The sequence below is a fragment of the Zophobas morio genome, unplaced genomic scaffold, assembly GCF_036711695.1.
Source record: "Zophobas morio isolate AGI-343-1 ecotype UQ-CSIRO unplaced genomic scaffold, CSIRO_AGI_Zmor_V1 ptg000263l, whole genome shotgun sequence".
NCBI classification, from domain to species: Eukaryota; Metazoa; Arthropoda; class Insecta; order Coleoptera; family Tenebrionidae; genus Zophobas; species Zophobas morio.
Genome location: NW_026972367.1, coordinates 23,256 through 29,255, shown reverse-complemented (window position 1 = coordinate 29,255; position 6,000 = coordinate 23,256).

Sequence of the window (6,000 nt, the reverse complement as noted above, 5' to 3'; positions counted from 1 at the left end):
TTTTTATTGAATTTGAACTATATTTCAAAGTTTTTTGATGGTTCTGAGCCACCAAACACACTTAAAGCATGCAGAATCGACTCAGAATAGGAAAAGGAGACGTTTAGGTCAATTTTATGCATTCTGGCGTTCGTAGATACAAGAAAACTGTTAAAATTCTTCAGAAACGTCACTTTTGAAGTGTTTTCTTGTACTTTTAAGCCAATCAGATACCCTACGGGCTCGGAAAGTGCAACGAAACCATCAAATTTTAGCTAGAAACTGTATTTTTGTCGATTTTTATTGAATTTGAACTATATTTCAACGTTTTTTGATAGTTCTGAGCCACCAAACACACTTAAAGCATGCAGAATCGACTCAGAATAGGAAAAGGAGACGTTTAGGTCAATTTTATGCATTCTGGCGTTCGTAGATACAAGAAAACTGTTAAAATTCTTCAGAAACGTCACTTTTGAAGTGTTTTCTTGTACTTTTAAGCCAATCAGATACCCTACGGGCTCGGAAAGTGCAACGAAACCATCAAATTTTAGCTAGAAACTGTATTTTTGTCGATTTTTATTGAATTTGAACTATATTTCAACGTTTTTTGATGGTTCTGAGCCACCAAACACACTTAAAGCATGCAGAATCGAGTCAGAATAGGAAAAGGAGACGTTTAGGTCAATTTTATGCATTCTGGCGTTCGTAGATACAAGAAAACTGTTAAAATTCTTCAGAAACGTCACTTTTGAAGTGTTTTCTTGTACTTTTAAGCCAATCAGATACCCTACGGGCTCGGAAAGTGCAACGAAACCATCAAATTTTAGCTAGAAACTGTATTTTTGTCGATTTTTATTGAATTTGAACTATATTTCAACGTTTTTTGATGGTTCTGAGCCACCAAACACACTTAAAGCATGCAGAATCGACTCAGAATAGGAAAAGGAGACGTTTAGGTCAATTTTATGCATTCTGGCGTTCGTAGATACAAGAAAACTGTTAAAATTCTTCAGAAACGTCACTTTTGAAGTGTTTTCTTGTACTTTTAAGCCAATCAGATACCCTACGGGCTCGGAAAGTGCAACGAAACCATCAAATTTTAGCTAGAAACTGTATTTTTGTCGATTTTTATTGAATTTGAACTATATTTCAACGTTTTTGATGGTTCTGAGCCACCAAACACACTTAAAGCATGCAGAATCGACTCAGAATAGGAAAAGGAGACGTTTAGGTCAATTTTATGCATTCTGGCGTTCGTAGATACAAGAAAACTGTTAAAATTCTTCAGAAACGTCACTTTTGAAGTGTTTTCTTGTACTTTTAAGCCAATCAGATACCCTACGGGCTCGGAAAGTGCAACGAAACCATCAAATTTTAGCTAGAAACTGTATTTTTGTCGATTTTTATTGAATTTGAACTATATTTCAACGTTTTTTGATGGTTCTGAGCCACCAAACACACTTAAAACATGCAGAATCGACTCAGAATAGGAAAAGGAGACGTTTAGGTCAATTTTATGCATTCTGGCGTTCGTAGATACAAGAAAACTGTTAAAATTCTTCAGAAACGTCACTTTTGAAGTGTTTTCTTGTACTTTTAAGCCAATCAGATACCCTACGGGCTCGGAAAGTGCAACGAAACCATCAAATTTTAGCTAGAAACTGTATTTTTGTCGATTTTAATTGAATTTGAACTATATTTCAAAGTTTTTTGATGGTTCTGAGCCACCAAACACACTTAAAGCATGCAGAATCGACTCAGAATAGGAAAAGGAGACGTTTAGGTCAATTTTATGCATTCTGGCGTTCGTAGATACAAGAAAACTGTTAAAATTCTTCAGAAACGTCACTTTTGAAGTGTTTTCTTGTACTTTTAAGCCAATCAGATACCCTACGGGCTCGGAAAGTGCAACGAAACCATCAAATTTTAGCTAGAAACTGTATTTTTGTCGATTTTTATTGAATTTGAACTATATTTCAACGTTTTTTGATGGTTCTGAGCCACCAAACACACTTAAAGCATGCAGAATCGACTCAGAATAGGAAAAGGAGACGTTTAGGTCAATTTTATGCATTCTGGCGTTCGTAGATACAAGAAAACTGTTAAAATTCTTCAGAAACGTCACTTTTGAAGTGTTTTCTTGTACTTTTAAGCCAATCAGATACCCTACGGGCTCGGAAAGTGCAACGAAACCATCAAATTTTAGCTAGAAACTGTATTTTTGTCGATTTTAATTGAATTTGAACTATATTTCAAAGTTTTTTGATGGTTCTGAGCCACCAAACACACTTAAAGCATGCAGAATCGACTCAGAATAGGAAAAGGAGACGTTTAGGTCAATTTTATGCATTCTGGCGTTCGTAGATACAAGAAAACTGTTAAAATTCTTCAGAAACGTCACTTTTGAAGTGTTTTCTTGTACTTTTATGCCAATCAGATACCCTACGGGCTCGGAAAGTGCAACGAAACCATCAAATTTTAGCTAGAAACTGTATTTTTGTCGATTTTTATTGAATTTGAACTATATTTCAACGTTTTTTGATGGTTCTGAGCCACCAAACACACTTAAAGCATGCAGAATCGACTCAGAATAGGAAAAGGAGACGTTTAGGTCAATTTTATGCATTCTGGCGTTCGTAGATACAAGAAAACTGTTAAAATTCTTCAGAAACGTCACTTTCGAAGTGTTTTCTTGTACTTTTAAGCCAATCAGATACCCTACGGGCTCGGAAAGTGCAACGAAACCATCAAATTTTAGCTAGAAACTGTATTTTTGTCGATTTTTATAGAATTTGAACTATATTTCAACGTTTTTTGATGGTTCTGAGCCACCAAACACACTTAAAGCATGCAGGATCGACTCAGAATAGGAAAAGGAGACGATTAGGTCAATTTTATGCATTCTGGCGTTCGTAGATACAAGAAAACTGTTAAAATTCTTCAGAAACGTCACTTTTGAAGTGTTTTCTTGTACTTTTAAGCCAATCAGATACCCGACGGGCTCGGAAAGTGCAACGAAACCATCAAATTTTAGCTAGAAACTGTACTTTTGTCGATTTTTATTTAATTTGAACTATATTTCAACGTTTTTTGATGGTTCTGAGCCACCAAACACACTTAAAGCATGCAGAATCGACTCAGAATAGGAAAAGGAGACGTTTAGGTCAATTTTATGCATTCTGGCGTTCGTAGATACAAGAAAACTGTTAAAATTCTTCAGAAACGTCACTTTTGAAGTGTTTTCTTGTACTTTTAAGCCAATCAGACACCCTACGGGCTCGGAAAGTGCAACGAAACCATCAAATTTTAGCTAGAAACTGTACTTTTGTCGATTTTTATTGAATTTGAACTATATTTCAACGTTTTTTGATGGTTCTGAGCCACCAAACACACTTAAAGCATGCAGAATCGACTCAGAAAAGGAAAAGGAGACGTTTAGGTCAATTTTATGCATTCTGGCGTTCGTAGATACAAGAAAACTGTTAAAATTCTTCAGAAACGTCACTTTTGAAGTGTTTTCTTGTACTTTTAAGCCAATCAGATACCCTACGGGCTCGGAAAGTGCAACGAAACCATCAAATTTTAGCTAGAAACTGTATTTTTGTCGATTTTTATTGAATTTGAACTATATTTCAACGTTTTTTGATGGTTCTGAGCCACCAAACACACTTAAAGCATGCAGAATCGACTCAGAATAGGAAAAGGAGACGTTTAGGTCAATTTTATGCATTCTGGCGTTCGTAGATACAAGAAAACTGTTAAAATTCTTCAGAAACGTCACTTTTGAAGTGTTTTCTTGTACTTTTAAGCCAATCAGATACCCGACGGGCTCGGAAAGTGCAACGAAACCATCAAATTTTAGCTAGAAACTGTACTTTTGTCGATTTTTATTTAATTTGAACTATATTTCAACGTTTTTTGATGGTTCTGAGCCACCAAACACACTTAAAGCATGCAGAATCGACTCAGAATAGGAAAAGGAGACGTTTAGGTCAATTTTATGCATTCTGGCGTTCGTAGATACAAGAAAACTGTTAAAATTCTTCAGAAACGTCACTTTTGAAGTGTTTTCTTGTACTTTTAAGCCAATCAGATACCCTACGGGCTCGGAAAGTGCAACGAAACCATCAAATTTTAGCTAGAAACTGTACTTTTGTCGATTTTTATTGAATTTGAACTATATTTCAACGTTTTTTGATGGTTCTGAGCCACCAAACACACTTAAAGCATGCAGAATCGACTCAGAAAAGGAAAAGGAGACGTTTAGGTCAATTTTATGCATTCTGGCGTTCGTAGATACAAGAAAACTGTTAAAATTCTTCAGAAACGTCACTTTTGAAGTGTTTTCTTGTACTTTTAAGCCAATCAGATACCCTACGGGCTCGGAAAGTGCAACGAAACCATCAAATTTTAGCTAGAAACTGTATTTTTGTCGATTTTTATTGAATTTGAACTATATTTCAACGTTTTTTGATGGTTCTGAGCCACCAAACACACTTAAAGCATGCAGAATCGACTCAGAATAGGAAAAGGAGACGTTTAGGTCAATTTTATGCATTCTGGCGTTCGTAGATACAAGAAAACTGTTAAAATTCTTCAGAAACGTCACTTTTGAAGTGTTTTCTTGTACTTTTAAGCCAATCAGATACCCTACGGGCTCGGAAAGTGCAACGAAACCATCAAATTTTAGCTAGAAACTGTATTTTTGTCGATTTTTATTGAATTTGAACTATATTTCAACGTTTTTTGATGGTTCTGAGCCACCAAACACACTTAAAGTATGCAGAATCGACTCAGAATAGGAAAAGGAGACGTTTAGGTCAATTTTATGCATTCTGGCGTTCGTAGATACAAGAAAACTGTTAAAATTCTTCAGAAACGTCACTTTCGAAGTGTTTTCTTGTACTTTTAAGCCAATCAGATACCCTACGGGCTCGGAAAGTGCAACGAAACCATCAAATTTTAGCCAGAAACTGTATTTTTGTCGATTTTTATAGAATTTGAACTATATTTCAACGTTTTTTGATGGTTCTGAGCCACCAAACACACTTAAAGCATGCAGAATCGACTCAGAATAGGAAAAGGAGACGTTTAGGTCAATTTTATGCATTCTGGCGTTCGTAGATACAAGAAAACTGTTAAAATTCTTCAGAAACGTCACTTTTGAAGTGTTTTCTTGTACTTTTAAGCCAATCAGATACCCGACGGGCTCGGAAAGTGCAACGAAACCATCAAATTTTAGCTAGAAACTGTACTTTTGTCGATTTTTATTTAATTTGAACTATATTTCAACGTTTTTTGATGGTTCTGAGCCACCAAACACACTTAAAGCATGCAGAATCGACTCAGAATAGGAAAAGGAGACGTTTAGGTCAATTTTATGCATTCTGGCGTTCGTAGATACAAGAAAACTGTTAAAATTCTTCAGAAACGTCACTTTTGAAGTGTTTTCTTGTACTTTTAAGCCAATCAGATACCCTACGGGCTCGGAAAGTGCAACGAAACCATCAAATTTTAGCTAGAAACTGTACTTTTGTCGATTTTTATTGAATTTGAACTATATTTCAACGTTTTTTGATGGTTCTGAGCCACCAAACACACTTAAAGCATGCAGAATCGACTCAGAATAGGAAAAGGAGACGTTTAGGTCAATTTTATGCATTCTGGCGTTCGTAGATACAAGAAAACTGTTAAAATTCTTCAGAAACGTCACTTTTGAAGTGTTTTCTTGTACTTTTAAGCCAATCAGATACCCTACGGGCTCGAAAAGTGCAACGAAACCATCAAATTTTAGCTAGAAACTGTATTTTTGTCGATTTTAGTTGAATTTGAACTATATTTCAAAGTTTTTTGATGGTTCTGAGCCACCAAACACACTTAAAGCATGCAGAATCGACTCAGAATAGGAAAAGGAGACGTTTAGGTCAATTTTATGCATTCTGGCGTTCGTAGATACAAGAAAACTGTTAAAATTCTTCAGAAACGTCACTTTTGAAGTGTTTTCTTGTACTTTTATGCCAA